This window comes from Vulpes vulpes, chromosome 7 (genome assembly GCF_048418805.1).
Source record: "Vulpes vulpes isolate BD-2025 chromosome 7, VulVul3, whole genome shotgun sequence".
Taxonomy (NCBI): Eukaryota; Metazoa; Chordata; class Mammalia; order Carnivora; family Canidae; genus Vulpes; species Vulpes vulpes.
This window is the reverse complement of record NC_132786.1, coordinates 16,133,958-16,156,443: the sequence shown is the minus strand read 5'-3', so window position 1 is coordinate 16,156,443 and position 22,486 is coordinate 16,133,958. Positions and strand designations below refer to the sequence as shown.

Below are 22,486 nucleotides of genomic sequence, written 5' to 3'. Positions count from 1 at the left end.
CTACAAGTATTTTTTTTAGAGTTTTTGTGACTTTCTATTTAGACAATTGTGCCATCTGCAAATAAAGATATGTTTTTATCACCTTATTGTGGTGATAAAATACTATACTGATACCAGTACTATATTGAGGAAAGGCGATGAGAGTAGACATTGTTGTTTTGTTTCCAGTCTTAGAGAGAAGCCTTCTGTCTTTGATATTAAGTGTGATATTTGCTGTAGCATTTTGTAAAGCACACTTTATCAAGTTGTGGTAATCCCTGCCCCCAGAACTTACTTGCTGACAGTTTTCACCATGGATGGATTTTAGATTTTGTCAAATGCTCTTTCTGTATCAACTGATGGGATCATGCGATTTTTGCTTCTTTCATTGATCTGTAGGATTACAGTACCTGTTTCTAGTGTTGAACTAGCCTTAGAGGCTTGGAATAATTCCACTTGGTCGTGTGTAATTCTTTTTATATATTATTGCATTTGATTTGCTACTATTTTGATTTTTTATCTATGTTTATGAGAAACTTTGGTCTGCAGTTTTATATTTCTGTAATGTCTTTATCTTGTGTTTGGATTAGGATAATGCTGATCTTTTAGGATGAGACAGCATTTTGTCTACTTTTACTTTCTGGAAGCAACTGTGTAGAACGCATATGATTTCTTCCTTGTATCTTTGGGAGGATTCACAAGTGAAATCATTTCACCTTAGTGCTTTTTAAAACTGTATTAATTATTGACTTAATTTTAATAGATGTAGGCATATTTAATTTATCTGTTCCTCCTTGTGTGAGTCTTGAGAGCTGGGTCTTCAATTAAACTTAAATATGATATCCATCAGAGTGTGCCTTCATTATGTCTACATGATCTCTCATGATAGTCCTCTTTCATTCCTGATTTCTATAATCTGTGTCTTTTCTCTTTCTCCTTTGTCAACTGTGCTAGAGATGTGTCCATTTTATTAATATTATTTTTTTAATTTTTATTTATTTATGATAGTCACAGAGAGAGAGAGAGAGAGAGAGGCAGAGACACAGGCGGAGGGAGAAGCAGGCTCCATGCACCGGGAGCCTGATATGGGATTCGATCCCGGGTCTCCAGGATCGCGCCCTGGGCCAAAGGCAGGCGCCAAACCGCTGTGCCACCCAGGGATCCCCATTTTATTAATATTATTGAAGAATCAGCTCTTTGCTTCATTGATTATTCTCTATCATGTTTCTGTTTTAAAATTTACTAATCTCTGCTCTTATTTTTATTATTTCCTTTTTTCTGCTCGCTTTTCGTTTATTTTGTTCTTCTTTTCCTGCTTTCTCGAGGTAAGAACTTCAGTTATTAATTTGAGACTTTCCTCATTTCTCATGTAAACATTCAATGCTATAAATTTATCTGTCTAAAGAAGATGTCGTATATGTATACAATGGAATATTCCTCAGCCATTAGGAACAAGAAATACCCACCATTTGCTTCGACGTGGATGGAACAGGAGGGTATTATGCTGAGTGAAATAAGTCAATTGGAGGAGGACAAACACTATATGGTCTCATTTGTTTGAGGAATATAAAAAAAATAGTGAAAGGGAATAGTGAAAGGGGAAAGGAGAAAAAATAAGTGGGGGATATCAGAAAGGGAGACAGAACATGAGAGACTCCTAACTCTGGGAAACGAACTAGAGGTGGTGGAAGGGGAGGTGGGAGGTGGGAGATGGGAGTGACTGGGTGACGGGCCCTGAGGTGGGCACTTGATGGGATGAGCACTGGGTATTATTCTGTATATTGGCAAATTGAACACCAATAAAAAATAAATTTATAAAAAAAAGAAAAAATAAATCTATCTGTCAATACTGCCCTGCATATTCCACAAATTATGATATGTGTAGCTTCATTTCCATTCAACTCCTTGTATTTTTGTTTGTTTGTTTTGTTTGTTTAAGAAAGAGAGAACTAGTGAGAGGGGCAGAGAGAGAGAGGGAGGAGAATCCCAAGCAGTCTCCCCATTGAGCATGGAGCCCAATGTGAGGCTTGATCTCACAACCCTGAGATCATGACCTGAGCTGAAATCAGGAGTCAGACACCTAACTGACTGAGCCACCCAGGTGCCCGTCAACTGGATGTATTTTTAATTATTTTTCATATTTTATGAATCATGGGTTCTTTAAAAGTATGATGTTTATTTTCCACATGTTTAGGGGTTTTCTTGTGTTTTTATTTTTGTTTTTGCTTTGCTATTGATTTCTAGTTTGGTCAAAAAACACATTATGTAGGATTTCAGCTATTTAAATTGTGTTGAGATTTGTTTAACAGTTCAAGATATGGTCTATCTTGGTAATCCCTGGAGTAGAGGGAGATGTCTGCCCTGCTTTGTTGTGTGGAGCACTCTGTAGGTCAGTCAGGTGCTGTTGGTTGGTTATGTGTTCGACTCCCCTACCTTCTTGCTGGTAGCTCTGTTGATTGCTGAGAGGAAGATGTTCGATTCCCCAGCTGTAGATTGGTCTATTTCTACTGTTACTTCTGACAGCCTTGTTCCCTGTGTGAGGCTTTGGTGGTTGGTGCGAATGTGTACGCACCTGGCATCGACATAGGTGATGTCTGCTTTGTCTCCGTCACTTTCTTCTCCAACAGCTCTACACATAGTCACCCTGCTTTTTTCGGATTAATGCTTGCGAGGTCCATGTTCTAAGTTGCATTACTTTCCAACGATCTCTGTTGCTGAATTAGATGTGAATTTAAGGCTCCTGTAGGTGAGTTGTTTTTGTTGTTGTTGTTTCTGTATGGTTTTTTTTAAATTTTTTTTATTTATGATAGTCACAGAGAGAGAGAGAGAGAGGCAGAGACACAGGCAGAGAGAGAAGCAGGCTCCAAGCACCAGGAGCCCGATGTGGGATTCGATCCCAGGTCTCCAGGATCGCGCCCTGGGCCAAAGGCAGGCGCCAAACCGCTGCGCCACCCAAGGATCCTGTATGGTTTAATCTACTCTGCCCTTTAGCTGGTGTATTTAGACCAATTACATTTCACTTAAGTTTTGATATGATAGTGCTCAGGTCTCGCATTTTATTACCTATTTTCTCTCATTATCATTCCTCACTTTCTCTTTCCTTGGTCTCCTGTAAGTCACTTAATATTTGTAGGAATCGACCTTGATTTATTTATAATTTTTGAGTGTATCGCTCCACAGGGTGGTCACAGTGGTTGCTCTGGGAATTGTAAGATATGCATATAGCTTGTAATATTCTATTGATAATCAGTATTTTACCACTTCAAAGAAAGTGGAGACAACTCACTTCTATTTAGCTCCCTTTGCCTTCCCCATTCAACATATCATCATCATGGGTATCAGATGGTGCTTAGATCATCCTGTGGTTGAGGGAGCATGAGCGCCTGAGGACAGTCTGCCCAACTCGCCTGCATTGCATGCTCTCCACTGTGCCCTGCTGCTTGCTGACGCTCCCCGTGCCTTCCAGGCCCATGTCCTCCCTGTGGAAGAATGTCCTTTAGCCATCTTGGAGGCCAGGGCTGCTGATTCCTTTAGTTCCTTCCACCTGAGATGCTCCCTTCCCTTTCATTCCTGAAGAATGGTTACTGGACATAGAATCACAGTTGATACTCCTTTCCCTTCAACACTTAACAGAGGATATTGTGCCACTTTCCTCCTCCCCTCAACATTTTCCATGAAAAATCTGATACCCTTTGAATCACTGTTCCCTGTAGGTCACATGCGGCAGCATCCTCTTTGGTTGCTTTCAAGCTTTTAGGATTTTAATTATGAAGTGCTTTGGTGTACATTTCTTTAGATTCTTCCAATTTGGGGTTTACTCAGCTTCCAGCTTTTAGAAGTGTGTTTCCTTTGCAAAATTTGGGAGGTGTTCAGCCTCAAGAAACTCAAGACTCAAGAGTCTCCTGGGCCTGCTCCACTTCCTGTCCTTCTGGCACCAATGATGGGGCTCGTCTGTGATTTCCCTCTGCCCCTGAGGTTCTGTTTAGATTCTAGTCTGCTGTTCAGACTGCTTCGATCCTAACAAAGTGTCCTAAGTTCACCAATTCTGCCCCTCTTGTCTTCACCTTGGAACCAGCAAGGGAGGCTTTTATTTTATTTCAGTAATTGCTTGTTTAATTCCTATAATTTCATTTGAGTCTTTTTACCTATTTTATTTCCTTGCTAAATTCTTTATTTTACTTTGTGTATTTGTTTGAAGAGTCTCTCTGATAAATTGTCAGGCATTTTTGAGAGCTGCTTAAAAACCTCTATCAGAGCACCTGGTGGCTCAGTCTTGTTAAGCACCTGCCTTCAGCCCAGGTCATGATCCCACCATCCTGGGATCAAGTTCTGCATTGGGCTCCCTGCTCAGTGGGAACTCTGCTTCTCTCTCTCTCTCTCTCTCTCTCTCTCTCTCTGTCTCTCTCTCTGTCTCTCCCTCTTTGTCTCTCATGAATAAACAAATAAAATCTTTAAAACCTCTGTAAGATAATTCTAACACCTGATTGGAGTTGGTGATGACATTGCTAACACTCACAATCTCAGAATCTTACTGAGGGTCATGGAGGATAATTTTTAGTACTGAAAAATAGCACTTGAGGTTAGTCTATAGAAGCCTATTGCACATTTAAGAGATATGAAGAAATTGGAAGAGTATATATATATTTAAAGTTATCTTCTTAAGTTCCCAAAGTCATAAAGAGATCATAACCTGATGGGTAAAATGAACAATTTACAGGGAAATTTGTGTGCCTACCGCAGTAGTATCTAGAAACTGTTTTATAATCACCATTCTGAAGGAAACGGAAGAATGGACAACAGGCAGGAGTTAGCATGTGGAAGTAGAGTGTAGAGTGGCCATTTGATCTTGAAAGAATGTCCTGGTGGGTCACCAAATATAGAGGAGTCACCCCTGCGTATATGAGGGAGAAGATCCCTAGGGTTGAACAGCCTGCGTGGGAGGACATGGAAATAGGCAGAAAGGCAAGAGGAAAGCAAGAAATATGAAAATTGTGTGGAACCCACAGCACTTCTTGGGGTGGTCATGCCTTTTCCTCTGAAGCAAGGGCAGCAAAAATGGCTTAACATGTCAAGCGGAGCCTGCCATCAGGATGGGGAAGTGTAAGCAGTGCGCATGGAGCCCCAGCCCCTGTGTGTGGAGACCCAGCCCCATGTCCCATGGGACACCCAGCCCTGTGTCCCGCAAGAGAGCCCGCCCTATGTCCCCCGGGAGAGCAGCCAGTGCTCCCCAGCCAGTGGGGAGATCCAGCCCAGTGTCCTGTAGGAGCTGCAGGACAAGAAGGGAGCAGAATGGACCCAAAGCCGACCACAAAGGGGGTCGCGCCCTGCAGCATCCTCAGGGACCCAGAGGACAGGGCCTGAGAGTGCCCCTCTCCTGCACCATGTCTGCACCTGCTGGCTGCCTGCGCCTGGCACATGTGGCACTAGCCCTCGGTTTCCCTGCCTGACATTTCCTCAGCAACAGAAGCAATCAATCATCTACAGAAAGACCAACATGAACAAGTAGGCAACACGTGCCCAGTGTGCCCAAACACCAAACAAGAATACACATTTTCAAGGCACTCTGCTAATTTTTTCTGAGGCCCATAACTGCTGCCCCCGTGGCATGATTTATGCTGGACAAGGACAATAAACCAGAGCAGAGGCATTTTGCAGAAGAGCTGTGGTCACTTCACACGATGCCGTGTAAGGTCCGAGACACCTTCAGGGCAGGTTCACACTAAAGCAGCAGCTCCTCCTGTGCACATGTTCTAGAGCTCATCCACTGTGTGCAGTGCAAGCACACAGCTCATCCCCACTGCATCTCCGCCCGGCTCAGACCCCAGACCTGCACTTCCAGAGACCTTCTGGCACCACCCTCTGTATGGCCCACCTGTAGCTGCAATCTGAAACATATTCTCTAAATTCATTTCTCCTGTGTTTTCTTAGATGTTTTTAATGACTCCTGGGCATCCTTTATCACAGGCCAGAGTATTTACTTGTTTTCTGTAGTCAGCTTGCCTAGGATTCATCTTTCCTGTGCAAGCCGGCAGATACAAGGCCAAGCCCCCACTCACCTCCTTATCTGACCCTCACACACCAAGCCAGTAGCCCCTACCCTAAATCCAGACAACTAGAGGTTGCCCCTATGGCCCAAAGCCCACTGGAATTATTCAAACTAGCCAGTACCAAATTGTTTACTCTTGCCCGACTTGCTTTTCCTAGGAAACCCAAGTAAAGGGATCCCTGGGTGGCGCAGCGGTTTGGCGCCTGCCCTTGGCCCAGGGCTGATCCTGGAGACCCGGGATCAAATCCCACGTCGGGCTCCCGGTGCATGGAGCCTGCTTCTCCCTCTGCCTGTGTCTCTGCCTTTCTCTCTCTCTCTCTCTCTCTCTGTCTGTCTGTCTCTCTCTCATTAATAAATAAATAAAATCTTAAAAAAAAAAAAAAAGGAAACCCAAGTAAAGACTCTAGTCTATGCTCTAGTCTTTGTCCCTCTGGCTCCTAACCAACCCTAGTGCTTCTCTATGTCCAGAGCACCCACATGGCTTGGCATCAGGCTCTCTGTGCCATCATAGAGGCACCTCCTCAAATTCAAATCCCACAGGTAGAAGTGAGACTCAGCCCTTGGGTCCTCTTAGCATAAGCTTCAGGATGTGGCATGTCTGAATTTGGAAATGTAATACAGCCTGGCCAGCCGTGCCTGTATGGACTGGCTTGATCCTAACCCACCAGCCTCTCTAAGAGGCCATAATAATCCCTTGCCCAGAAGGGGAGGTGATGGGAGTGGACACATCGTTGAACTATGAAGAGACCCCGCTGTCAGACAGAGAACATCCGTCACCTCGGCCCAGGAGGTCACAGGAGACATCTGTCTTGTTTACCACTGTGTCCAGGCACCATTTCTGCCACAAGATTGAGGGCAAGGGTCACATAGTTACACAGATAAGAGGGTGAGCAGTCAAGCCACCCAGACTCTTCCCATCCACAGGCTGTTGGAGAGGGTGGGAACCTATTTCACATTCCATGTATTGTCAACTGTGTGATCTAACAGCTTAGTGACAGTTGTGTGGTAGAATTAACTGGCTTTACTTCCCAGCTCATAAAACCAACAGTGACATAGGACCAGGTTAGAACAGCCTCAGGGTACGGAGTCTCCATGGGGCTTCTTCCTCCAGGGCCATACCCAATACTGCCACCACGTGCTCCTGTGTCCCAAACCCTCCTCCCTCCCTGCAGACCCCGTGGGGAGAGAGACACCGTCCTGGCACGTGAGCTCCTTGTCAAGTACGCACTGCACACACAACATGGAACTAGTCCATGTTTCTGTGTGTGCTGTCTGATTACATGTGTGCATATGTGTGGGATGTGTGTGCATGTGTTTGAGTGTAATGTATGATTCTAAGCATGTGCAGAGTGATACATATGCATGTGCATATGTGTGAGTGCATGTGTATGGATGTTTATGTGGTGTGTGCATATGTGTGTAAGTGTTGTGTATATGTACATGCCGAGTGTGCATGCATGATGCCTACGTGTGCACATGTGTGTAGTGTGTGCACATGTGCACAAGAGTGTGCACTTGTGATGTGTACATGTGTGTAGCATGTGTGTGTACAGGAGTGTGCATCTGTGCTGTGTGCATATGCACGCGCATGAGTGTGCCTATGTGTTCAGGAATGTGCATGTTTGTGTGCACAAGTATGTGTGCGGTGATACATGCCTTCTCTGTGGCTCTCAGGAGAGCCGAGTGCTCTGTAACCTGTTGGACGTGACGGAGCTGGTCCCTGGGTAGCCAGTCCAAACACCTGCGCAATCACAGCTCTTCTCAACTCCACCCTGACTCCTCAGAAAGGCCACCCTAAACATGGGATTTCTCAGGAGGTTCTCCCTTTAGACAAAGGTTCAAGAAGCCTGCGTGACCACTCTGTGGCCAGTGTGGGAACCTCTACTCTACTCGAGGACCAACTGCAACAGGGGTTTCTAGACCTGCCTCCCACTGGAGACGCGGGGGTCTGAGAAGTCTCTGATCTGTACCAGGCTTTGTTTTGAACTCTCCGGGTTGGGTTAAGGTCAAGGCGATTTAGTGGTGCCTCCATGGCTTCCGGGAATCCCACCGTCCCCAAGCACATATCATTTTGAAGGAATAGTTCCCAAAAACTTATGAACAACATCGTTAACCCACAGACCTCGTGAGCAAGTAAACAGTTGCAGGAAGGTTTCACTTAAACCAGCAAACCACACCCTCTTTATCTTTTTCTTGTAAATACTGCTTGATCTGCCTTGATTCCTGAAGCAGAGGTAACTGTTATGGAGACCGTTGATTCGGATAAAGGGTATTTGTGCAGAATTTTGTATGGTTTCCATGGAAAAAGTGAATAGGACTGTACAGGATTATTGTGGTTTTGAGGATAAAATGTCGAATCTGCCCTCGTGAATCCATGTGAGACTCGGCCTGCGTGACATGGGCATTACAGAAGGCTTTATTTTTTCACACCCGGTACTGGAACTGGAGACCTGGATAGTCCCCAAGGAACTGGTGCATTCAGATTTTCCACATTGATGTTATATGATGCCTGAATGAGAGTACAGCCTGCCAGGATTTCAGAGGTAGAAGGAAAAGCAGAGTCTCCTACTCATGCCACGTTCTCGGCACTGGACCCCAGAGGCCTGGCCTTCCCAGGGGGCCCTACCACACCTGAGTCTCCCCTGCAACTTCATCTCCCTAGAGACCCCTGCCTGTGCCACCTCCGCAAAGAGGGTCTTCCTACTTGCATCCCTTTGGAATCATTTTGGTCTCAGAAAGCTTCCCTCCGTCTCCCAGACGTCTGCTTCAACGTCCACCTAAAAATAAGAACAGCTCTGACCTCACTACCGGGAGCGGCCACCCCACCCCAGATCTGGCTCTCTCCAGCTGTTAGAACCTGCTTTTCTGTATCTTTCCTAGAGCCTTTACCCCCTCTGAGAAAAACTGTGTTTTCTGCCCTCTCTTTTTTTGTTGTTGTATCTCTTCACAGGAGTAGCTCCTCGTGCCTTGTAGGCATTCATGGATTGTCTCCTGAATGACTCAATGAGCGTCCCGTCTTCTGGACCCTGAGAGTCACAGTTCTTCTGGTCCAGACTGCAACTTTCCTGTAACTCCAACGCATGCTAAAATTTTAAGAGTGGCAAATGGGCTCCTGGATAATGGGAATTAACCATGAGAGGGAATCTTATATCTTTGAAGGCAGTGATGACTCTGTTTCCCCTCCTTGACCACTAAATGTGTCTGTCTCGCAGAAAGAATTGTATGGGGCAGACAGCGCAGGGCAGGGCAAAGCCAGCAGAGTCGTCATTTGGGAAAACTACTCTAAAACTGACACTTCGGGATCCCTGGGTGGCGCAGCGGTTTGGCGCCTGCCTTTGGCCCAGGGCGCGATCCTGGAGACCCGGGATCGAATCCCACGTCGGGCTCCCGGTGCATGGAGCCTGCTTCTCCCTCTGCCTGCTTCTGTCTCTGCCTCTTTTTCTCTGTGACTATCATAAAAAAAATTAATTAAAAAAAATTTAAAAAAATAAAACCGACGCTTCATGACCATCCCAAATGGAAATCAGTGTTTTTAACAGACTTTTACCACATTAAGTTATGGTACTGTGGCTCATGGCAGCACCTTTGTGACCTAAGGAAGGCATCAAGGTAGGACTCACTGCTCTCCGCCAACTGCTAAGAAAGAGCCCCTCTCCAGTTGGGTTACAGGAAGGTTTCCTCTAGATCGTATATCTGTCTTCAAACCAAGAATACATCACATGATCTTCATAATCTCTGCTACGCCTACAGAGCCTGGAAATGATCTTCTGAAAATGCAAGTCCTGTCTCAGCTCTTCCTGCCACCTCCAGGCCAAACATGTGCAGACAGGCAGACGTGGGGCGTGTAGGTGTGGACGCTGAAACACGCAGACGTGCAAACCGAAACACGACATTCACAAAGCGATGCTTGCAAGCTTACTCCTTGCGCAGCCCTTTGACATCTTCCCTTCCACTGTGTTGTATTCCCTTGCAGCCTCTTTTATTTTGAGTCTTGTCCTGGCCCACTAACCTCTCCTCTTGACTCCGCGAGGGTTAACAAGAGCAACCGAAAAATACCGATCCACAGAGGCACGCCTGGACTTCTTAACACAACAGCCTGTGCTCTTTTACAAGTTTCAGGAAAGCTCTCTTTCCTCTACATACACTTCCTTGCCCCTTGGGCCTCAGGATGCAGCTGGGCACATGGCATGGCATGGAGGCCCCTGGCTCTGGGGCCTCCACACAGGGTTGAAGGACCTCTGTGTGTGTCCCCCGGGGGCTACTTCCATGACCGTGAACGACGTTAGACACCACAGCCAGGGACCCAGAACTTCTCACCTTGTAACATTGGTGTCTGACACGATACCTGACACACAGAGCGAGCGACCCAGGGACAGAAGTTAGTGTTATTATTGTGAAGATCAACTGTCAGAATATGGGGCAAGAAATTCTGGGAGTGACCCTGTGATCCACTGTGATTTCATCCCTCAGACTTGCACCAGCCTGAGTCAGGGTATTGCTGGTAATGGTGTGGAACAAGCCACTTCATGATGCTTAGCCCAGCAAAATCCTCTCCCAGAGCTGTCCTTCTGTGTACTCGTGGCAGTTCTGTCTTCTCACATGAGAAGCCTTAAGGTCTCAGCATGTCACTACAGGGCCCTACAAAATCAGGGACTCTTCTCACATACTCAAGGCCCTAGAAGGAACCCACATTTCCCAAAGGGCCCATGCTCGTTCCTCTGCACACACAGAGGGATCTACCTCAAATTTCATCCACCACCCTTTCATTGTCATGGCCAACTCCTGCTTATCCTTTGAGATCCAGAACAGATATCATTTCCTTTTGACCCAGGGCTCCTGAGTGAGTGAGCTCACCCTAGCATGGCTGGGAAGATACCCAGCTGTCTCACTGTGACCGTGTCACGATGATGATGATGATAGGCACAAATATGGAGTGCATGGCAGTGGGAGGGAGGGAGTTGCTCTCCACAGAGATGGCAAGGATCCAGCTGAAATGGACACCTGCAGGAGGGACAGGAGACAGGAATGCAGAGGGGACCCATTGCATCCTACAGCCCGCAGGCACAGAGGCACATATTCCCTTTGGGGAGGATGGGGGAGGACACATGGCCCACTCAGCAAAGCCAAGCCTGAAGGAGCACCAGTGCCTGCTAGAGCCTGGATTTTACCCTTATCATGACAGTGATGGTTGTGAGCTGTGTGGCATGGTTTTTACTTATGGGAACAACCTGGCCGGGTTTACCATATGGAAGGATTCCATTGTAAGGGAAAACACAACGATCTTTTTACCTTACTTCTTCCTGTGCTGGCCCTATCCCCTTCATTTCTGAACTGAATATGAGAGAAATTGTGGTCACAGGTTGGCCATGTGGCCATTCCTACTGGAAATGTTAATAACTTCCTGATAATTTCTTCAATCAGATGAGCGATGTGAACCCCTGGAAGACACTTTGCAGTGTGCCTCTGTGATACACTTTCAGCGTGAGGGCTGGAACCAAGAACTCCACGTGGCATCCTCTCCATAAGAACATGACTGGTGGGGACCACTGGCATCTTCAGCAGCACAACGTCATTATTCGATAAAACTCCTATTGCAGGGATCCCTGGGTGGCGCAGCAGTTTAGCACCTGCCTTTGGGCCAGGGCGCGATCCTGGAGACCTGGGATCGAATCCCACGTCAGGCTCCCGGTGCATGGAGCCTGCTTCTCCCTCTGCCTATGTCTCTGCCTCTCTCTCTCTCTCTCTCTCTCTCTCTCTCTGTGACTATCATAAATGAATAAAAAAATTAAAAAAAAAAAACTCCTACTGCAGAAGATTCACGTGTGAATAACTTGATTGTCCACTCCAGGAGCTTCCAGAAGGATCTCTCTTCAATACAAACATTGGCTGAGATTTTCTATCCAAGACTCTTAGACCCTTTCTGCTGTGCCCGCCTCTCCTCAACCATTATCCTGTGGTCATTGACCAAATCTGAACGAAACCAAACATGAAAGACCCATCTCAGCCCAGACCACAGAATCTCAATAAACATCCTGACTTCACTTTTCCCCTCTGAGGTGTCTTCAAGACTCAGTTGAGGAGGGACGCCTGGGTGGTCGGTGGTTGAGCGTCTGCCTTTGGCTCTGGGCGTGGTCCCGTTCCCAGGATCGAGTCCCACATCGGGGTCCCTGCAGGGAGCCTGCTTCTCCCTCTGCCTGTGTCTTTACCTCTCTCTGTGTATCTCTCAAAATAAATAAATAAGCTCTTTAAAGAAAATTACTCAGTTGAGGTGAGTTTCCCTTTCCATGATAAAAAATAAATAAACTGGGCTTTGTCTCACCCACGGCTGTGGTGGCGCTGTTTTGGAGAGCAGGCGGCACTCAGCAGGTGCAAACCTGGCAGGCTGCTTGTCCCTGGGTGGGAAGATGGGGGGAGCGGAGGGGAGGCTGTGGCTAGCAACATCTGAGTCACTGCAGGGCCTGGCCCTGTCTGAGGCCCTGGGGATAATGAGGAGTGAGGGACATTGGTGCCATCGAGGAGCACAGAGCCTTGGTTGGGAGAAAGCTGTGTGAGCCACACTTGCGATGTCATGGAAGCCACCAGGACAGAAGACAGTGCCCTCTGCAGTGGAGGAGGTAACAGAAGGTGCACAGAGTGCTACCAGCCTCATTTTAGCCAAAGACGGGACAGGGGAGGAAGGATGCAGAGTGAAGGCAGGACCTGGGCCATGCCACCAGTTATGGAAGCAGCCCAGGTGTCCACGGACTGATGAATGGATAAAGAAGATGTGGTCTATACATACAGTGGAATATTCCTCAGTCATAAAAAAAAAGTGAAGTCCTGCCGTTTGCAATGACATGGATGCATCTAGAGGGTATTATGCTAAGTGAAACAAGTCAGAGAAAGACAGATACCATACAATTTTGCTCATGTGTGGAATTTAAGAAACAAAACAAACAAGGAAAAATAAGACAAACAAAAAATAATGCATTTCCTTTATGCCTAAGTCTCTTCATCTGAGAAATGGGTATTATTTTAATTTCAATTGCGTGCTATGTGGGAAGATTTAATGCAACAAGGCAGTACAAGAATGGAAAGGACAGAGTGTGGATGAGGCACAGGTCATACAAAGAGTTACTTTAAGAGACTTATCTGGCATTTGACGTTCTTTCAATGCAAAGTACGACATCACTGAGATTATTCACTTTTCCTCTCATCAAGGGTGGTCTCAGAGGCTGTCCCATGGAGATGAGGCCTGTCCAGTGGAAGAGGTAATCAGAGGGTCCCCAGTGAGCCACAGACTGACCAGAACAGGCAGGCATGGGAGGGCTGACTAGATGTCAGGGCCCAGGAAAGTGCAGGAGTGGTGGGTGTGGAGGTGTTCACAGGCACAGACAGGCCCCTGCTGCAGCCCCTGCCCACTGCTCCACGCCTTCCAAATGCTCCAAGTGTATTTGGAAAGCATGTGGGGGCCAGGCAGTGGGTCACCGTAGGGCCATGGAAGGAAGGGGATGGATTCACACTGCAGATGAGATGGGCAACCAAGATCAGCAGGGACATCTGAGTGGACGGAGAGAACCTGGGAGATGGACAGAGGAGGCAGCCTGAGAAGGGCATGCGAGGTGGAGCTGGGCATGGTGGCGCTGGCCCCGTGGGGCCTTCCCGTGTCCACCCCAGGAGGACTCACACAGGGAGCATGGGGGCCCCGGAGGATGACACGAAGCTCCCCTCTCTCTGTCCTGCCCTCTTGGGCTAGTCAGGGTGGCTCTTGGCAGGAAGATAAAAGGGAATTACAGAAACCTCTCCTCTGTCCACACTCTGTCCCCTCCTCTGTGGGAGGCATTGCTTTACATCTGGATGCTGGTCTCTTCCATAGGAGAACGTGGAGTCATTCACATCGGGTTCTCATCCTGGCTCCAATTAATGCTATTTTTGAGTCAGTAGATCTCAGTTTTATCACCAATAAAAAGGAATTACGATACCGAGATCTTTCTTGGTTATTGGGAAGGATTAATTAACTCCATGTGTGGAACACAGAACTCAGACTGTGACTATTCTAGTGTTTCACAAATGACAGACCTTATTCCCTTTGTAGCTAAAGCCACAAGGAAGCACAGTGCCTAACAGTGAGTGGAGCCCAACAGACATCTCTCAGAGACAAGAAGACACAGATAAAAAAAACTGAGTAAAGAAGTAGATCTGTGTGGTCTTCACACAGAGACTCAGCCTAAGGATGAGACTGTCGGATGCAGATAGAGTCATGAGTAGGATAAAATGTCGAGAACCTACTCTCACAGGGCTTGTGCGATGCCAGCGGACAAGACAGCAGATGTGAGCCTGCCCGGCTCCCCAAGGTGCACCGCCAGGTCCCGGGCTGATGCGCCAGGAGCCTGCTGGTGGTTGGTGAAGTCCAGATGGAGATGCTGACAGTCTGGTTCCTGGTAAGTGCTCCCCCGACCCAACACCGTCCTCCTCGGTGGGGAGAGTAAGAGAGGAAGGGAAAGCTTGCTGGTGATGCTTCCTATGGGGACACCAGGCCTAGTGGATGGGGTCCCACTGTATGACTCACTTAGACGTCATCATCTCCCAAAGGCCCCTCTCCACAATCTCGCTGGGGAGTTGGGAGGTGATTTGGGGCACAGCCACAAAGCCCTACAAAACACTCCAGTAAAACACCTCTGTCAATGCCACCTCATTCCCCCCAAAGCAAAATTCTCAGAAGTGTCTGGTCTACACTGGGCCATGGGAGGCAAATAGCTGAAAAGAAAGAAGACATCAAGCTTGAGAAGTCTATCTAGTTAAACAACTTGCCAGTACACATTTTTACAAAAGGATTCAATACTCCCATCACGAGACTCCAGGAAACTGGAGTCCAGGTCTCCCCTCGGGGTTGCACTGACCCTGCCTCCCTCCCAGCATGAATATTTGCAGCCCACAAACCCTGTGGGCCAAGGCTGACCCGCCCTTGCATGGAATTTCTTATTTTCAGAACATCTATTGTTTTTGATGTAATCATCAAAGGCTATTGGAAAAAATATTATTTCATAGCTTAGGGAAGAAGAAAGGGCATGTGGAATGAACTTGGAGTGTGAGAGATAGTGAGCTCGTAGACCACACGCAGGAAGATGAGATGAAGCTCATGGGTGCAGTTTCCGACGTCAGAGGTGGAGGACGGGTGGCCGGGGCCTGAGGCACCTCTGTTTCTGAGTCGTGCTAACACAGCCCGGGGTGCTCCTACGCAAATGTGAGGTGCTGTTCATTGGAAACTCCCCTCTGACCTGCTGTCCTGTGTGCTTGTTTGCACACCTGGCCCAAGGCACTCACTTCCCTGCACGGTCGTGTGGGGTCGGTGACGGCAGGGACAAGCTGTGAGCGCCGGGCCTGGCACTGGGCACCTGCCCCAAAGGTGACTCTTCATTTCTATTTTAATGTCAGTAAGAATGAGGATCACATGTTAGGTCTCCGGATGTTCCCACTGTTAAAATACAAAGTGAGGGGCGTCTGGGGGGGCTCAGTCCGTGAAACCTTGGCCTTCGACTCAGGTCATGATCACAGGGTCCTGGGATCAAGCCCCATGTCGGGCTCCCCAGTCAGCGAGGGGTCTGCTTCTCCCTCTGACCCCCCACCCCTGCTCATGCTCTCTCTCTCTCCTTTTCAAATAAATAAATAATATCTTTTTTTAAAAAAAAAAGTAAAATCAGGAATAATTTTATTAAGAAAACTTACCAAACAGCACTTAAGCATTAATAAATAAAAATACATATTACAAATAAGGAATACAGACTGTATATATTTGCCCTGCCCTACCAACACAACTGCGTTGTTCGCCAGTCCCCAAAGCGTCCTCCCCCCCAGGCCTTGTCATGAAAATCCACATGTGTGGACTCACAGGTCATGTGTCCCTTACCCAAGGACTCGGGGAGCTGGACAGCAGACACGTGGCGGCCTGGTGTGCTCCACACCCACGGTTAGTCGGTCTGTGCTCATGTGGCTTTCCCTGAGGAAGCCCTAATTTCATGACCCTGTTTTCATGGAATACAACTTGAACAGCTCACAAGCACTTAATTTAGGACAGTTAGCCTCAGTGACAACCTCCTTGTCCCGGGCTGCCGGGGTGCCAGGAAGGCAGCAGTCCGGCCCCGGGGCTGTTTCAGTCAGTGACCTCAGGCCAGGCAGACATCTGGGATCCGATGGTTGGCAGCCATCTGAGGGCCACCCTCTGGAAGCTCCGATTACCCCGGAGAGCATCTGGGATACACACACAGCGAAGGGATAGAAAGAAACAGAAACAGCACGACGGTGCCCAGCCCATGGCGGAGCTGAGTGTCCGTCCCCACAGGACGCACATCGGCTTTGCAGGTGCTCAGCGAGATCCAGTTCTTGACATGCAGACATCTCGCGCTCCCAGCCTGTGAATCTCACGGAAAACACCAAACCAAGGGCACAGCACCTGTCCAGGTGGGGTGGAGCTGAGCCTGAGAGCCAGTCCTCCTGACTCCCCGCCCCACCTGTCCCAAGACCCTCCGCCAGGGAAGCCCTTACTCTGCAGGAGGTAAGCCCCCAGGGCTACATCGGCCGAGTCTTCTGGGCTCAGCGCTCAACCAGGGGGTGTTTGAAGTGGCTTCTTTTCACCCATAATGAAACATTTCTCTTCCTCAAAGTTGCAAGGTGTCATGGTGACTTCAGCATGCAGGGGACACACTCATACCCCTTGCCTTTTCCTTCATTTTCAGAAGTTAAACTTGACTCTGTATGGATTTTTTTTTTTTTGTATAAAACTTCATGCTTAAGATATTTCTTCCACCACCCCCTCAGCACCCCCCGTCCCGCCCCCAGTAACTGGCCACAACTTAGAAGCTAACTTCAAATTCATCCCTAACCAGTTTGGGTTCTTTTCCATTCAATTAATTACTCAAGTCCCCAAACTCACTCCTCTGGAGCTGAGTCTGTGGGGTGTGGGGAGGCTGGAGCGGCCGCTGAGCGGGCATTTCTGTGACTGCTCTTCAAAGCTCTCATGTTCACATTTTGCACAGTGTGGGCACAGCGGGACGCTTGGCCTTTACGTGGCCGCCACCTGCAGAGGCGGAGAGCAGGGAGCCAGGATGGAAAGGGATCAAGCCTTAGGAACTGGGCCCAAAAGGCAAAGCTGGGAGACCCATCAAGACGGCACGGTCTCTCCCCAGGACGCAGACGCGAAAGCTGATATACCTTGCAACCGTTTCAATCCAGAACCTCCAATGACCACCTGTACACTCTCATGAGCTACAGATTCCCACACTTGACCTGTGTGTCCGGCCTTTCTGCTGAGCTCCAGACCCACAGAGTCAAGTGCCTGCTGGAAGTCTCCAGGAGACACGTGGGTCTCTGAAGAGCAGCCCTTGGGACCTGACTTCATCACCTTCCCCTGAGCATCCCTAACCCGCCCATCACCTGTTAACCCCAACACAAAACCATCAGGCAGGCAGCCGCACGGTGGACAGAGCCCTCGCCCCGGAGGAGTCTCATCCACTCCGGCACACTGGGTCCTTCCCCCACCCCACGTGCAGTCGCCGGGAGCTGTGCCTTCCATGAGTGACATGGCCCGGTCACAAGGAGACAAACGCCACATGATGCACAAGCACACTGCTTCCTAAGGTCAGACACAGACCTGTTCTCCAGCGTTGGGCGCTGGGATTGCTCCCAAGGTTCCCCTCGCAGAGACGTCACCCAGCGTCGGTACTGCCACCAGCTGGACTCACTGGGGGTGACTTTGCAGGTGGACGTGCCCGGTGGAGGGACTGTGCCCTTCCGAACTTGCTGGCCATTTCCTCACTGCTTCTCCCCGCTGTACCGTGTGCAGCCCTGGAGCCGGCGGCATACCCGCCCCTGGACTCAGCTGCCCCAGAATTAGCACCTCGCTGTCCTCCTGCCTGTCTGATGACAAGGGGACACTCTCGGGGCCGCCGCGCTCCCACACCGCTGCTCACAGCGAGGCTGGGACTCTTCCTGTTACTCCTTCTGGATTCCTGGCATGTGAAACTCTTGTTCACACTTTGACAATTTATCTATGGGGCTGCTTGTTTTCCAATTAATTTCCTCAAGTTCTTTCAGTATTTTGGATACTGATCCCTCCGTCATGTATGACACAGATGTCTTTTCCCAAACGGCAACCTGCCACGGCTCTCTCAGCTTTCTTTACAGCGTGTTCCTCAAAGAGAAGTTTTAGATTTGGTCTGGACTGATTTTTCCTTCTCTTTCTCTCTGAGGTGTGTCTGTCATATTGTTGTCCAAGTCAGCCCTTCTTTTTCAAGAGATCGTGAAGTGTATTTCTAAACATTCTATGAGAAGTTTGGCATAAATGAACATATTAATACATCTATTTCTATATTTATTATATATATTTACACATCCACACAATCTTGGCCTTGCTTCTCTGTTTTGTTGATGCATGTGTCAACCTCCAGATTAATCTCATTAGAGCCTTGAAAGACTCTTGACGTACATCAGTCCGTCTTCTCCTTTATCTTTGTCATAAACTTCTCATTCCTTCTCTGAGTGTTTCTGTTCTGAGCGCGATCCCAGAGGCATGCATTCTAATCCCCACTACTCATTTGGAAATGTTTAGAATCCTACACCGATGTAGGACTCAGTGACACGTTTGTGACCTTGACTCTCCCCACGGTGGAGGGTCGACTTACCCTATAAATTCTCCAGAGACATTCTGTAAATTTTCTCTATAGTGTTTTTTGCAAACACTTTGTTACTAAGATTCCTGGGTCCACCCGTGGTAAGTGGTGCCTCTCCTGTTCCCACATCTTCTCATGTTGGTCCCATCTCCAGTCACCCTCATGAGCGGTTTCTAGATTAACACCCTTGCCTGAGCTGCACTTCGTGTGGTTTCTCTACAGCAAGTCAGAACAGCAGCATCTGCCATTTCCACCAGCTGTAAATTGCACAAAGCTGTGTACAGTCAGGGTCCTGGGCATGTAACAAGCACATGACGGATGTTAATGCATTTCTCTTAATTCCTATCTCCACCAGGTGAAGATGGAGACAAGTCCAAAGGTATATTTTTTAAATATTTATTCATGAGAGACACACATGAGAGAGAGGCAGAGACACAGGCAGAGGGAGAAGCAGGCTCCAGGCAGGGAGCCCGATGTGGGACTCGATCCCAGGACCCCGGGGTCATGACCTGGGATGCTCAACCACTGAGCCACCCAGGTCTCCCTCAAAGATATTTTTATATTACCTTTTATTTACATATCTACTTCCCTCTTGGAATCCACATCTTGAGAAAGCAGGTAAGTCTTGTTTTATCCACTTATGTGCCCCTAAGGCCTGGAGCAGGATCTGGCTCAGGGTGAGTGTTCTGCAGACAAACATGCAATAAAGGAAAGAATTCATCAAAACACAGTTAACAGAGAAGGTCATGTTTCCCCAAAGAGTCATCCAATGCAATATGAGTGGGACCAACCGATTTTCATCCAGCATCTTTAGGTTCTACTATGGTTAGCTGGATGGTTCTGAAGCCAATCTTTCAACCCAATCATCCATCCCACCCATGGAAGTTCCACTTCCTGCACCTGCCTTCCATGAAGGTCAACCTCTTCCTACATGTCCATTATCTGTCCCTGGACCTTCCACCACCCATTGTGCATGCAGCCCTCTGACCGTCTCACACCCTCTGCTCCCCGGGCTGGCCTGGAAGTCCTCGGGCTGTATCTCCCCGTATTTCTGAGCCCTCCGCTAAGACAATGATGTTCTATCATACCTGGCGCTTCTTTTGTTGAATTGAAACCATTTGGGGGTGCAGCCTCTAGACCCTCTACTCTCTGGACCCCGACTTGGCTCACAGCACCCACCATGGGTGCCAGGACCCTTCTTCTGGCCTGTGAAACCCTACAGACTTGTCTTGAAAACCCATTCAGCTATAGACAATCCAGAAATATAAACCCAGTGCTTCTGAGAGGTCACAGGTTGGAAAGGAATCCCAGAAACAGTGTTGGGCTGTACTCAACATGGAGGCATGGGTCAGTCTTCTCAAGGGCCACAGAAAGAGCGAGGAAAATGTCTTGGAGGATTCTGGACAGAGAGTGTGGCTGGTGGCAGGAAGTCAGTTCTCATTCCTGGGAAAGCCAGCAGAGGCCTGCGTGCATCCGGGCGCAAGCTGGACATCCAGTGGCAAGCACTGTCCCCTAAATACAGCCACAAAAACATTTTTAATTATCTCAAATTTGTAATTCATATGCAGATTCGAAATTATTTCCCACCCCCTGCCAAGGATATTTTTTCCTTTTATTTTAAAATAGTATTAAAAAGAAAACTATTGTTGATGTTGGTCATTAGGTAGTAAATATACCAACGAATAGCATAAAACTCATTTTCATGATCAAAAGACTTTTTATAGAGAATATCTAGATATAGTATAAATGTCACCACAGTAAGTCCATTTATGGTAGAAGTGCCTTTAATCATATATTTTTAGCACAAAACAGAAACATTTTACAACTGACTCTTGAATATACAGAGGCATTTTGCAAGAGATTTGATTATTTACAGAGTTTTTTCCCCCAAACGTGCAACAACAAATTAATGTGGATGAACTTCGGACCTGAGGCAACATGCATTATTCCATGAGAAACTGTGTGCACCAGGGCCCCGGCAGCCGCCCCACGTATACACACTGACAGCCACTATATTTGGGGTTCAAATGCTTCCATGTGTGACAGCCCAGGGCCTCTGCTCACATCGGAGATGGGACATGTGTCTTGCTGGCTCCAAATGCTCCCGGAGACGGAGGACAGACTCTAAGGTTGAATTGTTTCACGTGTACAAGATAAAAATTTGTCTGGAAAGACAAAATGTTGGACAGTTTTTCTTTTGTTTTCTGAAAGGACCTTTATTGTATTCAGTTATGAAGTCCGTGCACTCAGAACACGTCTACTTTTCCTGGGGTCCTGGGCTGGAGACCTTGAATGTGGGTCACTGTCCCCATAGAAGGCTGGGAGGGCCTGCCAGCCACTGAGGGCCTCCTGCCATCCCTCCCCATCCCCTTTTTTTTCTCTCTCCTCTTCCTCTCTCTCCACATGCTGTCATACAGAGATATAAGACTGTACAAATAGACAATGGAGAGGCCACATATAAAACTAGAACTCTGGAAAAAAAAAATAGACCTCTGGTAGCCCTGGTGGTGCAGCGGTTTAGCGCCGCCTGCAGCCCGGGGTGTGATCCTGGAGTCCTAAGATCGAGTCCCACATCAGGCTCCCTACATGGAGCCTGCTTCTCCCTCTGCCTGTGTCTCTGCCTCTCTCTCTCTCTCTCTCTCTCTCTCTCTCTCTCAGGGCCCCTGGCGGCTTCCCTTTCTTACCACGTTCTTGTGCATCTGTGTGCCTGCGTGAGTGTCCATGCGTGTGCATGGCCGAGTGTGCACGAGGACGCATGCCTCTGTACGTGCGCGCCGGCCCTTCCCTCCCTCCCTGTCGTCTGATGTCACTGCTGGATTCCTGCCCCTCCTGGAGCAGAGGGCCGCGTCCCTGAATCCTGGCCCAGCCCCTGACCCCTGAACCTCTGCAGTGCGAGATGCCTCTCAGGTGGGGACGTGGGCACCTGCCAACTCTGGTCCTTTGTCTGTTTGCTGGGGATAGCGGGTCCTGGCCTCCCACCTTGGGGGTCGCCCCCGGGGTGGAGACGGGGAGTGACAAGGCCGGTGGTTCCGAAGGGCGGGGGACAGGCACCGAGGCCGGGCCAGCATGCCAGCTGGACAGCTGGGGAGGTGGCTGTCGGGTGACCCTTCCGGGCAGGCCCTTCTGCCCACGGGCACTGTCCCCACTGACCCCCAGGGCCCGTGTCCCCGTTGAGATGGGGTCTGTCACTGGCCCTGTGTCCCGGTCCTCCATGTCCAGGACTGAGTCCTGTGCAGGGGCCCTCGTGTGTGGCCAGGGCTGGCTCTCTCGGTTTTCTGGACGAATGGTTGTAGCTATGACTTTGGTGCCTCTTTTCCACCCTGTATTATTATAATTATTATAATTATTATTATTATTATTATTATTATTATTACTACTACTACTACTATTATTATTAGGTTTAATTATTTATTTATGAGAAACACAATGAGAGAGAGACAGAGACACAGGCAGAGGGAGAAGAAGCAGGCTCCCTGCAGGAGCCCGATGCAGGACTCAATCCCGCGACCCTGGGGTCACGCCCTGAGCTGAAGGCAGACGCTCAACCGCTGAGCCCCCCATATGCATGTCACACGTGTGTGCACTCAGGGCCGCTGTGAGTCAGCGTGGGCATCGTGCTGTTGTACAAGCCCGCGGTCGTGGGTCTTGACCAGGAGACAGGTTAGCTTTCTTATGCTTAAAGTGAACCCAGAGAGCAGGCAGGTGGGGGCCCACGTGGCAGCTTCATGATCACCTTGAGCCAGACCCGTGACCCTGTTCCGGCCTGCCTGCCTGCCTGCTGTCATCGCCACGTGGCCCAGCCGGGATGCTGGGGCTC

At 48.5% G+C, this 22,486-nt stretch overlaps 2 protein-coding genes across 2 annotated transcripts in view; one reads left to right on the top strand and one right to left on the bottom strand.

Annotated features, from left to right (window-relative positions):
• Positions 1-22,486, bottom strand: part of LOC140599525 (uncharacterized) — a 476,056-nt gene that overhangs the window by 164,163 nt on the left and 289,407 nt on the right. The gene's annotated exons all lie outside the window — the stretch shown is intronic.
• The window catches only part of LOC140599526 (adenylate cyclase type 1-like), a 53,786-nt gene that overhangs the window by 21,634 nt on the left and 9,666 nt on the right, over positions 1-22,486 (top strand). The gene's annotated exons all lie outside the window — the stretch shown is intronic.